The 16,006-nt window shown below is 38.6% G+C and overlaps 1 protein-coding gene and 1 pseudogene across 3 annotated transcripts in view; one reads left to right on the top strand and one right to left on the bottom strand.

The window, feature by feature from the left end:
- The window catches only part of LOC306667255 (immunoglobulin lambda-1 light chain-like), a 759,848-nt gene that overhangs the window by 326,464 nt on the left and 417,378 nt on the right, over positions 1-16,006 (bottom strand). The window lies entirely within an intron of this gene.
- Positions 10,007-10,876, top strand: LOC306668896 (E3 ubiquitin-protein ligase RNF138-like; annotated as a pseudogene). The gene is made up of 3 exons: positions 10,007-10,114; positions 10,188-10,648; positions 10,757-10,876. The product of its transcript is annotated as an E3 ubiquitin-protein ligase RNF138-like (transcript).

The raw sequence follows: 16,006 nt of genomic DNA, 5'->3' as shown, positions 1-16,006 counted from the left end.
ACACTGGACTGTTTCATTTCTCACTGTGCTTCCTTCCACTGTTTCTCTGTGTTTCATCTCCTACCTGGACTCCTCTTTCTTGGAATCCAAAAAATATCATGGTCCCGCAGCACTTGAGCCTGTGTGTGTTAAACAACCATCTCCGTACACCCTAGACCATGTCCATAGCAAGAACGCCCACTGAGTGATCTTCAGCAAACCAAAATGCTGACACTTATACTGTATTCCCCTAGATGCCAACCGGGTGATCATGGAGGTGGTATCATTTGATTGGGAAGAAGAAAAAACACCATCTATTGCTGAGGTAAGTTTTATCTTATATTTGCCTAAGTATAAATGTTTTCTTTCTTTTAGTTCATATTCAGGCATGAACATCTGACAGTGTACATTATAGATGTGTCACACAGATTCTTTTGTGTGGAATTACAACTACAAGTCTATTACACTGTTGCCTCATTCAAGATGACATTAATGGACCACATCAACAATTGTGAAATGATTGTAGTGAGCATTTTCCTTGGTAGCACTTTTCCTCGGTACAAAAGGAACTGTGTGCATGTCATCAAACTGTACCTGAGAAATCCCTCATACAATGCTCCTGTCTTTCTCAAACATGCCCTCTCTGCCTTATTTGTGGCCCTTGGATCAATCGTTTTTTCCCATTGAGTTATTTAATGTCACCATAGACAACAGAAGACGTGCAAAGAAGACTCATCATATCATGCTCACACAGTCTTCCTTTCTGTAACTGCAGGTGGACTTTGCAGAAAATGAAAACTGTAAGTATTCTTAATTGCCTCACGTGCTGAGGAAAAACCTCTGTACTGTAATAGGTCAGGGTTTCCTGCCTAATTTTCTATAGAAATTTATCCTGATTTCAGATTGCTTTTGGAAATGAGGATTGGGATGTGGTGACAGAGTGATAATTCAGTGAATAATTATGACCATCGACCACCATCCTGATGCACCTGTCATTTTGGTGGTGTGCATTATGGTGTTTGAATGAGGGTGGGAAGAAACCCTGAGCATGTTCGTGTAATAATAATTTTGTATGTGTTTGTGTGGATGTGCGAACTTCCTCAGAAATTGTGTTCTAACATGCCCAGGAGAAGCGTCAATTTTCTAAAATAAAACCCCACACTAATGCATGATTTGCATGAAACAATTCCTTCAACACCCAGGTCTGGAGTTCAGTTTACTTTGCCCCAATCTATAGATAGAGATGATGAGACAAATGATCCACATCTGGACTGTGTCAGGAGAAGAGGCAAATAGGGCTCAGGAATGGGCCCTGATATTGATCCTTCTGGATAGGGAATTGTACTCATCACTCAGCCATATGTCCCCACTCTAGGTTATTCCAATATATTTTTGTACTCATGTCCCCTAAAGAGGTGTGAAATATTTTACATACTTGTAAGGTGGCCTCAGTGGTCATCTCTGGAGGCAGATATCCCCTGAGGTGTACAAAATGTAAAACATACATAACCCACATGGTTCCAGTCAAGCTGGAAAAGCAAAGACTCTGATTCTCATTTCTGTCTTCATCTTCTCCTTACCATATGATTTTACTACTGTCTATATCAAGAAATGCCCTGAATAATTCGTAGGCAATAACATGAGTATACTAATAGTCATTCTGTATCTTCCTAGATCCCCCAAAGGGCATGATGGAGTCACATCTTGCAGAAACCATGGGTCAGGAGGAACCATCATATGCCATGGTAAATTTGTTTATCTTTCTCTAAAATGCAAGTACTGCTCATTAGTGTCTTTTTCTGTTGTATTATGATAGGTTCACCTGGATATTAGAGACATATTAGGGATGACATACACAATTTCCTCAATGGGGGAGTGTCACAGGGTTGGCTGTTACCAACTGAGACCTCATTGAAGGCAACATTAACAACTACCAGCATCAGCTACACTCTGTACCTTAGCAAGCTTTGTGATTGGCAGTGATTTTCCCACCTGATCAATCAAGTCCATAATTGTCAACTTAAATCAACCTGAGACACAAATCATCCTTGAAAAATTTGTGTTGTTTGGTGGAAGCTGGTTTGCACTGTCCTTACCTTTGAGTTCCCTGGACTTGGACACTTTCTCATCTGATTTTTTAATGTCACCCAGTAAAGAAAAGGCTTGTGCACATAGGGGAGAGCATGACTTGACCTTCATAAGTGATTCCTTTTCTGTAATTACAGGAGGTTTCCAGAGGAACTGTAATTGGTATGTATCCTGGCCTCACTCTCCTGCTGATGGGTAATGTAGATGATGCCAAGGGTTGAGGGGCTTACAGCCTTTTGTGCAGTCACAGTGATTCCACTTCCTGCTGGAGGAAGAGAAATGAGGGAGTCATGGTAGAAATTTTCAGAAACAAACAAACAAACCAAAAGAAACAGAAAACCACACACAAAACTGTGGCCATTCTCTGCAGTCCCTCATAGCAATTGTGTGATTTGAGTGGTGTGGTTTAGATCAATGAGAGACAGGCGTGTCTATGCATGAATTCATGTGATGGAATTCTGAGTATGCCTGTGTGTTACTTTTTGTACATGTGTTTGTTTTGCTAGATATATTCAGACCAAGATGCCAGTGTCAATGTTTTTAACCAAAAATGCCATCTCCAATAAATCATGATTATGTACATGATTATGTGTAAATGAATCAAACTATAAACCATACACATGTTAAGTTCTTTTAAACCAAGAATACCTCAATTAGCATGGAAAATATATCCCATCAAAACCCTGAAAAATTTTCATAGGACTCAGTAAGGACAAAGCCTTGTGTCACTCCTGTCAACGAACCACTTAAAGGTTTGCTATTGTTTACAGCATCTTGTTGAAGCCAGAACACAGATCAGGGTGATCCAGAATATTAATATTAGCATTACTCTCTTTTTATTACTATAAAGAACACACTTGAGACTGAATAATTTATACAGGTGTGTTTAGCTTACAACTCTGGATATGAAGAGCATGTCACTGGCATCTGCTTGGATTCAGTGAATGCCCTCTTAGCTGTATTGCATGATTGGTGGTGTCACCATGGATGCAGTTGTAGGAGGGAGGCCTCACATGGGGAGACAGGATGCCAGCAGGGATCAGATGTCTCATCTGGTCTTCCTATAGAATCCAGGATCAAACAAGGGTGTGAGAAAAATATATTCCTGCCTGTGAGGCTGAGGCCCTCAAGTGACCTTCCTACCTTCACCCAGACCTCTCTTCCAACAAGTTTCACAACTCTGATTATGGCCACATTGAGGACCAAGCCTCAATCACATAATCCTGTAGGGGACAACATCATCCAACCCTAGCACTCCTCATGATCTGAATTGGTGAAGAAGAAAGCATGAGACACTCTTAGTTAAGTCTGTTGCTGATGTTTGTCTCTAAAGGTGGGATGTACAGCCAAGCATGGGACTCGAGCAGTGAAGATGAAGAGCCTACAGGTAGGGAACTGTCCTCTTGGTGTGACCCAAAAAGAAAGGTTTCCTGGAGTCAACTGAAAAAATGTATTACTTTCATACTTTAATGATGTAGGAATGAGAGTTAGTAGATCTACTGTCTTGAACATCCTGTTGGTAAGAGGACAACTTTTTCTTTGCTAGTGACACATAATCTTCCCTATAAGACCCACTCTGTCCTGAAGTTGCCTCCACTAAATATCCAACAGCTTGGCTATCATTGGTGGACACTTCCTAGAAATCATGAAAGAAAGAATTTAGATCTGGGCTTTGGGTTGGCCCACAATGGAAGGAATCTAGTGGGACACACTTTCCTAGAGGCGTCTTGTGAACGTGTAGTCAGAGTTATTCTCATCTGTGCTTAGCAGTGTGAAAGGAGTCAAATTCCCCTCTGCATGTTCTGGTTTTATAGCAGCCCTTTCTCTTTTGTTTATTGTCTACTCCTGGTTTAGAAGGCACTCCTAAATATGGGGGACTTAAAGAAATCTATATCAGACAGGCGTCTGGGTTCTCTTGTAAAGAGTGGGGAGAGGTTCAACCTTGAACATGTTTCTCCCCTCCAGTTCTCATTTAATTCTCACACCCTGGGACTTGGAGGAAAATCTGAATTTGCTTGCGTTCAAGAGGGCTATGTCCAGAAAGTCAGGGAAAGAGTGGATACCTATTGGAGGAACATGATGAGACAGACATCCCTACCTGAGGACAACTTAATCAGACAACTTTCTGCACTGATTTTAACCCTAATTGTACCTCCCCTTGCATGGTCATGGTCACATGCAATAGTGGCCACTTCAGTACTCTCTAATCAATGAGGACAGTGGGAAAATATGAATTGGAAACCAGTGCTTAGGATCCTAGACCTATTCCTCATTGCAAGGTGAGGTGATGGAAGCCAGGAGACAGGAGGGCAGACGAGAGAAGAATGGAGAGCTTTGACTTTGGGCTACAGAACACCAGGAGCAGCAGCAACTCAAGTTCCCACCTTGACTTTACTCTTCCTTTCCTTTTTCCAAGGCCACATCATCACCATCACTGCTCTTGTCCATGCTGAAGGCAACTTTACAGATACTGAGGAAGAGGAGGAGGACAATGCGACCAGAAATGTGAAAGTAATTTATTTCCTATAGATGTCTCTTTTTCATCCTTTCTTTTTTATAAACTCCTTGTAGCTCTTCCATGTTTCCTCTTTCCCACTTTGTATGACTCTTCTAAGGGGAACTTTCTCATACACATCTTTAAAGTCCTTGGATCTTCAATGTCTCATAATTCTCTCTGCACTAACTTTCTTAGTCTTGCCCTGCTTTATGACCTCAGGCTGCACCACTCAATCATGCGAAGCACACCTGAAAGGCCATGCATTGAACATGAGTGGGTGGGATCAGAAAAACTGAGTTCTCCTCTGGTACATAGGACCCAAAAGGACTAGCTCTGCTGTAGCCACCGTGCACACCTGGGTTCTCCTACCCCTGTTGGCTCTGAGCATGCATGATCGTACCCTTCCTTTCATATGTCAATTTGCACAGTTAGAAAGCAGTTCCTCCAAAAGGAATCTGGTTCCAGAGATCCTGTCCTGATTCAAAATGTGAGCTCAAGGGAGGAAAAATAGACAAAGAAGGACAGGAATAGGAAATGTGAGTGTGGAGAGAATGGGAGGGGGAGCAGGAGTCAAATAAGTGCACATATTCTCCACTGCTTCCTTCCCTTTCTTGCACTTTATGCAATCCAGCAGAAGCAAGGAGAGCACTGAAGTGGCCACTATTGCATGTGATCATGACTCTGCAAGGGGAGGTACAAGTAGGGTTAAAATCAGTGCAGGAAGCTGTCTGAGGATGAAGCTGAAGAGGAGGTAGGGCTGGAGGAGCAGGTTCCTTGCTCCAGCCTGTGTCAGCACACCTGCTGCCCCTCAGGGTGCCCAGATGTGTGCTACTCAACCTTCTCACCCAACTTCCCTAGAGAACCCTTTCCTCTGCCTCATGTTCACTCTCTAGGGAGCAGCCTCTGAAGGTTCTGAAGATGAATGTCCATGGGAAGTTGCTCCTGGAGGACATTCATAGACATTCTCTGCCCATAGACAACACCCCTTGCTAGGGCAGCAGAGCAGCCTCAGTTTTCCTCAACCAGATCCCAGGGTAGATCAGGGCCCAAAGTCACCTTGCACAACCTGAGGAAAATTGTGGTCCTTGCCACTGTTTCTGTGGCCAGAAACTCCTCCCATGTGACCCTGCACCTGGTTTTGTGTTGCAGATTTCTACAGGGACACCTGGGCAGACAGTGATTTCTGGTCCTGGCGTCCCAGCTTCTGAGGTGAAGCTTGCAGTTTAGAGAAGCTGCAATCAGCCGGCAGGAGGAGGAGCAGCAGCTGCCTTGTGGCTTTTCTCTTCCACAGTGATAATAGTCTACATTGTATAGAACTGTACAGATTTGTGTTTACTTTGTTAAATGAGTTTAACGTTGCTATTTAGTGTTCAATGTTGGTTTTAATTTATATTAAATTTTGTTTACTTGGTAACAGTTGCTTTTAAGCTCATTCTATAAAATAAAACACATCACAGGAAAACACAGTAAACAGAGGAAGATGTCCTGAGGTAGACGTTAATGAATTACAAAGCAGTTACCCTTAGTGACTCCCGTCACATTAGTCTTCTCCTCCAATAACCCTCATTTTCCTGTATTTTGTTGTTATTTTAGATTGGTATTATATCATTCATTATAATAATACTGTGGGTTAATATAAACAGCAAAGAAATAAAAAATTAAATTGGAAGTGATGTAAAATCCCATCTAAAACCCACAAGTATACAATTCACTCATCATTAGCTAACTAATGCCCAAGACACTCAATAAAAGTACTGCAAAGCAATTGGCAAGTTTCTTTTATCAAAATTGTGGTATTGCATTTTCTATCCTTTTCTCAATCATGAAAAGAATTCTTTTTCGATGGTATATAACATACATATAAAACAAGATAGAAACTTAAACACTATAAACTTGTAACAGTGGCTGTAAATACATTATTTTATATGTTTCTCATAACCAATAGGTTATACAGCATGAAAACTATTGAAATAAAAACTAGACAAAAAATGCATGTCAGTTCTATGGTAACACACGGGACACTCCAGTATATCCATGCTAAAAAGTAAATAATATTGTGTGAAAAATAATGTCTTAAAATATAATTAATAAGAAATAAATTCAGTGAAGAATTATAATACCAAGTCATTCACATTTCAAAATCCATGCTTCTTTTCAGTTGATTCAATATTTTTTCAACCGTTTCCAAAATTTGTTCAGAGCCAACATTACTCACAAATGTCACACATCTGTTATTTCAAACATGTATTTTCCCATAAAAGACCTTTGATAAACATCAAAAATGTTAATTTTTTTTAGATGAAGCTGGATCAAATGCTGGTATCATTTTCAACTGTCACCTCAAGTGTTTGAGTGTTACAAATTTATCCAACCAAACAAACAAATGGAAATCATAATGGCACAGCTTGTATTGTAAATAGATCAAAACAACGGCATGTGTAGCCCAAAGAGCAGTGGCACATTAAAGCAAAACTAGCGGATACAAGCAACAACTGTCTATTGCAGAGTAAATAATTTGAAAATGGTTGCAAGTGAGACAAGACCAGGGAGAGTTCACCACGAAGGTGCCAACTGCTTTTCTGGCTGACCACTGTTTTACAAAGTGAAAATTAAAAAAGAAAAAAATCATATTTGTGTAAAACTTTGTCTAGGTATACTATTATCTCCAGTACAAATAAAAAAAATAATAGAACAAAAAAAAAAAAAAAATAAAAACCAACAGATCCCCCTTCTCCGAATAGAACAAAGCTCTGGTTCTGTCTGTCAGTTGGTGTTTTGGTCACACAGAATTATTATCTCAGATTCCTTTGGGTTGACATTGAAGATTGTTACAACCAAAAGTAGTCAATTGTGATGTTTTTTAAAAATAACAAGTCAGATATTAGAACAGTTATCAGTGATTTTCACAGTATCAAATTTGACAAATTTGCATTAAGGTAATGTGGCACAAATCATGTAATTCAAAGCCTCAACCCATTTGTTCCCCTCATATCTTCTTTCACATACTGGATGACAGAGTCACATGCATTAACCTTTATTCTGAGGGAGGAGCTGATCTTACCAGATACTTACTACATGAACATAAAAGAAAATAAGGCACTATCTTTTCTTTAGATTTTTTCCAATATGTCAAAAATTTGAAAAAAGATAAAAATGTGCTTTTGGTCCTTTGTTTCTTGACAACCACCAGAAATATCATTTAATGAAATAAAAATTTTTTGTTCTTGTTTCAAAACACTTGAAAGTATAAAATGCTATATTTCACATATATATATGTATATATGTATACACACACACATACACACACACATATATATGTATATATGTATAAACAACACATACACACGTACACACACACACACACATATTCTGCACCAGCACCCTTGTATAGTAAAAGTATTTTTGTTCATTTGTTTCAATGAACTACACTTTTATCTTCAATTCCATTACATGTTTACAGCAAATAGGCAGGTGTGACTTTTACATCCTTAATGATTTTCTTCCATACCACAAGTTGTAAAAAATACTTGAACAGTTTGCCCAATAATGTGACACACAATGGATGGACCTTGTTCTCAAACCTTTGTGAAGGGGGTATAAAACAAAGGTTCTGCAATATTAGCTCAGATACGCATCTTTTTAAAAATACTGGAACCGCTCTCCAGGCTCTGGAACCGCTCTCCAGGCTCACCTAGGTGTTACACACCCACAGTTCTGGCTAAGGAGGTGGCTTGCCGCCACAAGGCCGCTGGGCCCTTGGCCATATATACCCCTGACTCATACAATAAAGTTGAGATTCCTGCTGTGCCTCGTGCACTGACAGACCTCCTGGCTCTGGTGTGTTTCCTTGCCGACGACACTCATCATCCTGCTCATCATCCTGCTCGGCCCCATATTCTCCTCAGGCGGGCCCTGAGGAGGTACATCGGACCTTGTTGCCTGACAGGGAGTACCAACTGGTTCCCTGTGTGAGGAAGACAAAGTCACCGACAGGCCAATTGGACTCTGTTTTTTTTCTTTAGAACAATTAGTCTTAAAAATTGGGTTTTAGGACATCTAAGATGGCAGACTAGAGGGAGGCTGCATTGCTTGTCGCTCTAACTCCGGTTTCAAGCAGAGGATATCTGTTTCTTGGTAAGGCAGTTTTTGCTGCTTATTGATCCCCTGCTGTTTACCCCATTTGTCTGCTGTGATCACCTGCAATCTGCCAGCATATCGACGCCTTCCTTGAGTGCGGGTTGCTCACTGTCAGGCACCTATCATCCGCCATTTGCCTGCCTCTTGCCTGTCCATCGCCTGCCTTATACCTATCCATCACCCAATGCACGAGGTTCACCTCCCAATCATCTGACAACAGTCAGCAAACTGATTGCTGACCACCAGTGGAGCACCAGTTTACTGGAAGTTCACTGTTACAGTTCCTACAGGTTTGTTTACACGTGGCTGCTGCCATTTTGAGATAACAGCCAGGCCCTGTAGGACCCCTGGCCGGACTGACTGAGCCCCATCTCCAGGATCCCTCAGCCCGACCGATCACTCCCTGCCTCTGGGGCCCTCACATCGACTGACTGCTCCCTGCCCCAAGGACCCCCAGACCAACTGACTGTGCCCTGTCACCGGGATCCCAGACTGACTGATTGCAACCAGCCTCCAGGATCCCACAACCACACCAAACACACCCTACCTCCAGGACCCATGCCTGACCAACCACATCCCGCCTCCAGGACCTCCTGCTGACCACAGCCACACCCTGAGCTGCAGCTCCCCATTTGCCAACACATTTCCAAGCCAGAGCAGCCATTTTGGATAATCCTGGAAGCCATAGCTCCGATCTTTAAGTGGGGCAAAACCCATCCTGAGACGCCTGCTGGAGGCTTGAAGCTCATTGTCAGGTGCTATTTGGTCTAGGATTGCATAGTGTCTGCTAATATTGATCTCCCCTTAAAGAAAGGTTTTTGGAAACCTATAGGGCCAGTACAAGCCTATAGGGGGAAATCTGCAATACCCCAGATCTGCACTGCTAGAGGGGAAGATATATGAACAACATGAATAAACAAGGGAAGAAAATGATCCTAACAAATCTAGATTCTATATTAATAGAATCCAATGACAGTATCTTAGAAGAAATGTCAGAAAAGGACTTCAGATTATACATGATTAAGATGATTCATGAAGCAAAGGATGAGATAAGAGAGCAAATGCAGGCAATGAATGATAATACCAATAAGCTGACAGAGCACCTGCAGGAAGGAAAAGATCATTTCAACAAAGAAAGATTCAAAAAAAACTGGAAATCCTTGAAATGAAGGAGACAATAAACCAAATAAAACACTCAATGGAGGATTCTCCTCCCCCGCCACCGTCCGCGCAGGGAGTTGGCCCCGGGCTGCCACCGCCACCTCGACCACTGCCGCCGCCATCGTCTAGTTCTTCTGCCCCGTCATGGCCGAGGAGCTGTCCGCGGCCACGTCCTACACTGAAGATGATTTCTACTGCCCAGTCTGTCAGGAGGTGCTCAAAACGCCCGTGTGGACCTCGGCCTGTCAGCACATAACTGACAGGATTTCTGGATATTGAAGTGACAGTTTCCCTTCTTGTTACCCTTCTGTTCATTATTACTCAGTTACTACAAGAGTGGAGTTTCTGTAGAAAATGTTTCCTGACTGCAATGAGAGAAAGTGGAATACATAGTCCCCTATGTCATCGAAATGTGACTAGAAGAGAAAGAGCGTGTCCAGAACGGGCCTTAGACCTTGAAAATATCATGAGGAAGTTTTCTGGTAGCCATAGATGCTGTGCAAAAAGATTAAATTCTATCGCATGAGACATCATTATAAATATTGTAAGAAGTCTCAGGATGAATATGGTGTTTCTTCTCTCATTCCAAACTTTCAGATATCTCAGGATTCGGTAGGGAATAGTAATAGGAGTGAAACGTCCACATCTGATAACACAGAAACTTACCAACAGAGTACAAGTTCTGGGCATCCCACCTTTAGGTGTCCCTTGTGTCAAGAGTCAAATTTTACCAGACAGCGTTTACTTGATCACTGTAACAGTAACCACCTATTTCACATAGTTCCTGTGACATGTCCTATTTGTGTGTCTCTTCCTTGGGGAGATCCTAGCCAGATTACTAGAAATTTTGTTAGTCATCTAAATCAAAGACATCAGTTTGATTATGGAGAATTTGTGAATTTTCAACTAGATGAAGAAAACCAATATCAAACTGCCGTTGAAGAATCTTTTCAAGTAAACATCTGAAGCCTGTAGACATCTCTGCATCTTTGTACCTGCAAGTGCCATCTTTAAGGGCAAAACTACATGAAGTCACCGTTTCAGCAACTTGATGTGTATATTAATGAAAGTAATTCAGCCTATTATTTTATTTTTTTTAATTGAAAAATAAAGGTTGGGCCACCCAAAAACTTTATCCTCTTGACAAGTTAAAAAATGACAGTTATGACATTACTTTAAAAGGATAAAAAGGATTGTATTTCACTAAGGTAGTAGTGAAAAGGAAATACCTGTTTTACTTTCATCTTTTTTTATATTACGTATTTTTGAATTTTTCATTATTATTATGTTGCTTTTGAAATTTGGTGGAATTTCTTCTATTTATTGTACACAGGTATCACACAGTAGCAAACTCTGAAAGACGTGATTGATATAAACTTAACAAGTCTGAGCCAGTTGTCAGAGTTGCAGAATGAAAACTTGAAGTGCTAAATGGAAGAATCCAAAGGAAATTTTTTAAACACAGATTATAGCTGAAGTATTCAACTATAAGAAAATTGTATTTATATAACTTGTAGTATTTTTGAAGACTAATGAGATTTCTTTAACAATTTTAACTCTTTAAAAAGTAAAAGTTCATTGTAAAAATATTTCCTTTTTGCTATTAGAAGGAAATATCAAGAGAAAAAATTTATTTCTTTTGGACAGTTGGTAATTCAATCTTGTTTGACTAATTTGTAAGCTGAAGTACTAAGCTGAATAACAGTGGTTTGCCACACAATTTTCAATGGCCATTAGCTAACATGAAATTTAGTAGAAACTTTCAATTGGTGATATTATATTCTACAGATATACTTAAATGAGAAATTTAAAGAAATTCAAAGGTAAAGATATGTATGTACATACACTTTTGTGTATATATACATAATATACATATACATAGATATCTTTGCATGCAGATTGTCAGGTTATACATAATTTTTATTAAGGATTTAAAAATCAACAAGCAGTATAGAATTATCAGATTTGATTAAAATTTTGTATATCACCAAATTATTTAAACGCAGACAAATGCTAAGTGGTATAAGTTGGTTTGCTATTACAACTTAAAAATTGAGTTTACACACAATTACCTGTTGTTATCATGCTCATTTGTTATTCTCAAAAATAATGCGTGGCTATGATGTAGTGAAAACAGATTTTGCCAGCCATAGTTTCACTACTTTGTAGTCAAAACTAAGTTTGTTCTTAATATTCTGTAATGGGAATAATAAAGGATTTTATAGAAGGGCCAAATCACAGGAAAAAAAAGGATAAAGTGAATTCACTGACATTCCATACTGATATACAATGTTTATGTTTTCTTTAAAATTACTAAGATATTAAAATCTCAGTAGTTTGCTGCTAATATATACATATATTGTATAAAAAGTTATATTTTGGTTTTCTTAAAACCCTTGTTGACTTTTCTACAGTGAACATTTTTTTTAAACTTGATTTAATAAAAATGTTAATTTTGGACGTGAAGTTTTGTAAAAACCTTTTTCAGTCAAACAGCAATGACTTTATTTATAGATAATAATAACAATCACACAAAAAGCCATACTTCTGAATGCCTTTGTTCTGTTATTCTAAGAGTGATGTTTATTATATGCTTTAACATTTTCTCTGCAGTTAACACGAGTATAATTTTAAGAACAACTGTATGAGTTCTTTTTAGAAAGGTAGTTTGACCATAGTTTTTTTTTTTTCAAGTTTAAAGCAATAACTTTAGTAGTAGTTTCTTTCAAAGTTCAATATGTCTGATATGTCAACCTAAACCATTCTGAAATTTGCAAACTTCTTTAAAGGAAAGTTGTTGTAGAGGTCATCTTGATGAATTGTGTTTTGAAATTTTGTGAATGAGTTGAATATTAGTAGTCTAGTGTGTTTTCCATATAAGATTTTTCATAGGGAAAATATTTACTTTGGTATTTGCTTTTCTCTGGGAACTCAAGTGTGGAAATAATTGTTTAAAATCTCACCTCCTTTTGTCAGTGGGTTGAAAATAGGGATAAGCCTGTACACATTTAATTCATGGAAATTAGGTTCATGAGGAATAGTTCTTATTTTAAATATTTGTCAGGATAAAGGGGGGAAACTGTATTAATACTGATACCTAAATTTCACAATACCACTTAGGAGAGCTTTTTCTCTCAACATATTACACTTTATGTTGTTTGTTTAAACAGAGTCTTATTTGAGATGCATTGCTTTATTTTTCAATTAAAAGTGGTTTTCTCCAAAAAAAACAACAACAACAACAACAAAAAAAACTCAATGGAAATCATTACCAAAAGACTAGACCACTGGGAAGACAGAACCTCAGACAATGAAGACGAAATATTTACTCTTGAAAATAAAGTCGATCAAACAGAGAAGATGGTAAGAAAACATGAACAGAATCTCAGAGAACTATGAGACATCATGAAAAGACCAAATTTAAGAATTATTGGGATTGGGGAAGACACAGAGATACAAACCAAAGGAATGAACAACCTATTCAATGAAATAATAGCAGAAAATTTCCCAAACCTGAGCAATGAAATGGAAACTCAAATACAAGAGGCTTACAGAACACCAAATGCACAGAATCACAACAGGTCCACACCAAGGCACATTATAATGAAAATGCCTAACATTCAAAATAAAGACAGGATTTTGAAGGCCGCGAGAGAAAAGCATCAGATTACATATCGGGGGAGACCAGTACGGATAGCAGCCAACTTCTCAACCCAGAATCTGAAAGCTAGAAGGGCCTGGAACAACATATTTCAAGCTCTGAAAGAACATGGTACCAACCAAGAATCCTATATCCAGCAAAACTAACCTTCAGATTTGAAGATGAAATAAAATCCTTCCATGATAAACAAAAGTTAAAAGAATTTACAAATAGAAAGCCTGTGCTACAGAATGTTCTCAACAAAATATTCCATGAGGAGGAAATGAAAAACAACAATGGAGGTCAGCAACGGGAGGAACTACCTTAGAGAAAAACCACTCAAAGGAGAAACCAAGCCAACTTAAACACCAAAAATAAGCCAAATGACTGGGAATACAAATCATATCTCAATAATAACCCTGAACGTTAATGGCCTAAACTCATCAATCAAAAGACATAGACTGGCATAATTTAAAAGAAAGTCCCAACAATATGCTGCCTGCAAGAAACTCATCTCATAGAAAAGGACATCCACAGACTAAAGGGGAAAGGATGGGAAAAAACCTACCACGCACATGGACTCAGTAAAAAAGTGGGGGTTTCCATCTTTATATCAGATAAAGTGGACTTCAAGACAAAGTTAGCCAGAAGGGATAAAGAAAGACATTTCATACTGCTTAAGGGAACCATAAATCAGGAAGACATAACGATAGTAAATATTTATGCCCCAAACAATGGTGCATCCCTGTACATCAAACAAATCCTACTCAATTTCAGGAAACACATAGACCACAACACAATAATTCTGGGTGACTTTAATGCACTGCTGTCACCACTAGATAGATCTTCCAAACAAAAACCAACCAAAGAAACCATAGAACTCAATAACACAATCAATAACTTAGACTTAATAGACATATATAGAATATTCCATCTGTCAATGAGTGGATTCACTTTCTTCTCAGCAGCACATGGAACCTTCTTGAAAATACACCATATGTTATGCCACAAAGCAGCCCTTAGGAGATGCAAAAAAATAGAAATACTGTGTTCTCTCAGATCATAATGGACTGAGAATAGTAATCAATGACAAAATAAAAAACAGAAATTACTCCAACACCTGGAGACTAAATAATATGCTATTGAATGGAACATGGATAACAAAAAACATCAGGGAGGAGATAAAAAAATTCTTAGAGGTCAATGAGAATGACGATACAACATACCAAAATCTCTGGGACACTATGAAAGCAGTACTAAGAGGAAAATTCATTGCATGGAGCGCATTCCAGAAACGAATGAAAAGTCAACAACTAAATGACCTAACGTTACAGCTCAAAGCCCTAGAGAAAGAAGAACAGAATAACAGCAAATTAGTAGAAGACAGGAAATAATTAAAATCAGAGCTGAAATCAATGAAATTGAACAAAAGAAACTATTCAAAAAATTGACAAAATAAAAAGTTGGTTCTTTGAAAAAGTAAACAAAATAGACAAACCCTTAGCCACACTAACACAGAGAAGGAGAGAGAAAACTCAAATTACTAAAATTCGTGATGAAAAAGGAAATATCATGAAAGACACCACTGAGACCACTGAGATACAGAACATAATGAGAAGCTACTTTGAAAATCTGTATTCCAACAAAGTAGAGATTACCAAAGACATTGACAAATTTCTAGAGACATATGCTTCTCCCAAACTGAACCAGGAGGACATACACAATTTAAACAGATGAATATCAAGCAATGAAATACAAGAAGCCATTAAAAATCTACCATCCAAGAAATGCCCAGGACCAGATGGATTCTCAGCCGAGTTCTACAAGACCTTCAAAGAAGAACTCATTCCAATACTTCTCAAAGTATTCCAGGAAACAGAAAAGGAATTCTATGAAGCTAATATCACCAAACTCATTCTATGAAGCTAATATCACCCCCATATCCAAACCAGGAAAAGACACATCAAGGAAAGAAAATTTTAGACCAATATCCTTGATGAATGTAGATGCAAAGATCTTAACAAAATATTGGCAAACCATATCCAAAAACATATTAAGAAAATTGTGCCCCATGATCAAGTGGGGTTCATTCCTGGAATGCAAGGATGTTTTAACATCCGTAAATCAATAAATGTAATCCATCATATCAATAGACTTGAGAATCATATGGTTATCTCAGTTGATACAGAAAAAGCGTTGGACAAAATACAACACCCCCTCATGCTCAAAACACTAGAAAAAATAGGGATAGTAGGAACATACCTGAAGGCTATTTATTGTAAGTCCATGGCCAACATCATTCTTAATAGAGAACAACTGAAACCATTTCCTTTAAAAATGGGAACAAGACAGGGATGTCTTCTTTCACCACTTCTATTCAATATTGACCTCGAAACTCTAGCCAGAGCAATTAGGCAGACTAAAGAATTTAAAGGGATATGAGTAGGAAAAGAGGAACTTAAGCTGTCACTATTTGCTGATGACATGATTCTATTTTTAGAGGA

This window comes from Sciurus vulgaris (assembly GCF_902686455.1).
Source record: "Sciurus vulgaris genome assembly, chromosome: 8".
Taxonomy (NCBI): Eukaryota; Metazoa; Chordata; class Mammalia; order Rodentia; family Sciuridae; genus Sciurus; species Sciurus vulgaris.
The sequence above is the reverse complement of the archived record's forward strand: the minus strand, read 5'-3'. Positions and strand labels throughout refer to the sequence as shown.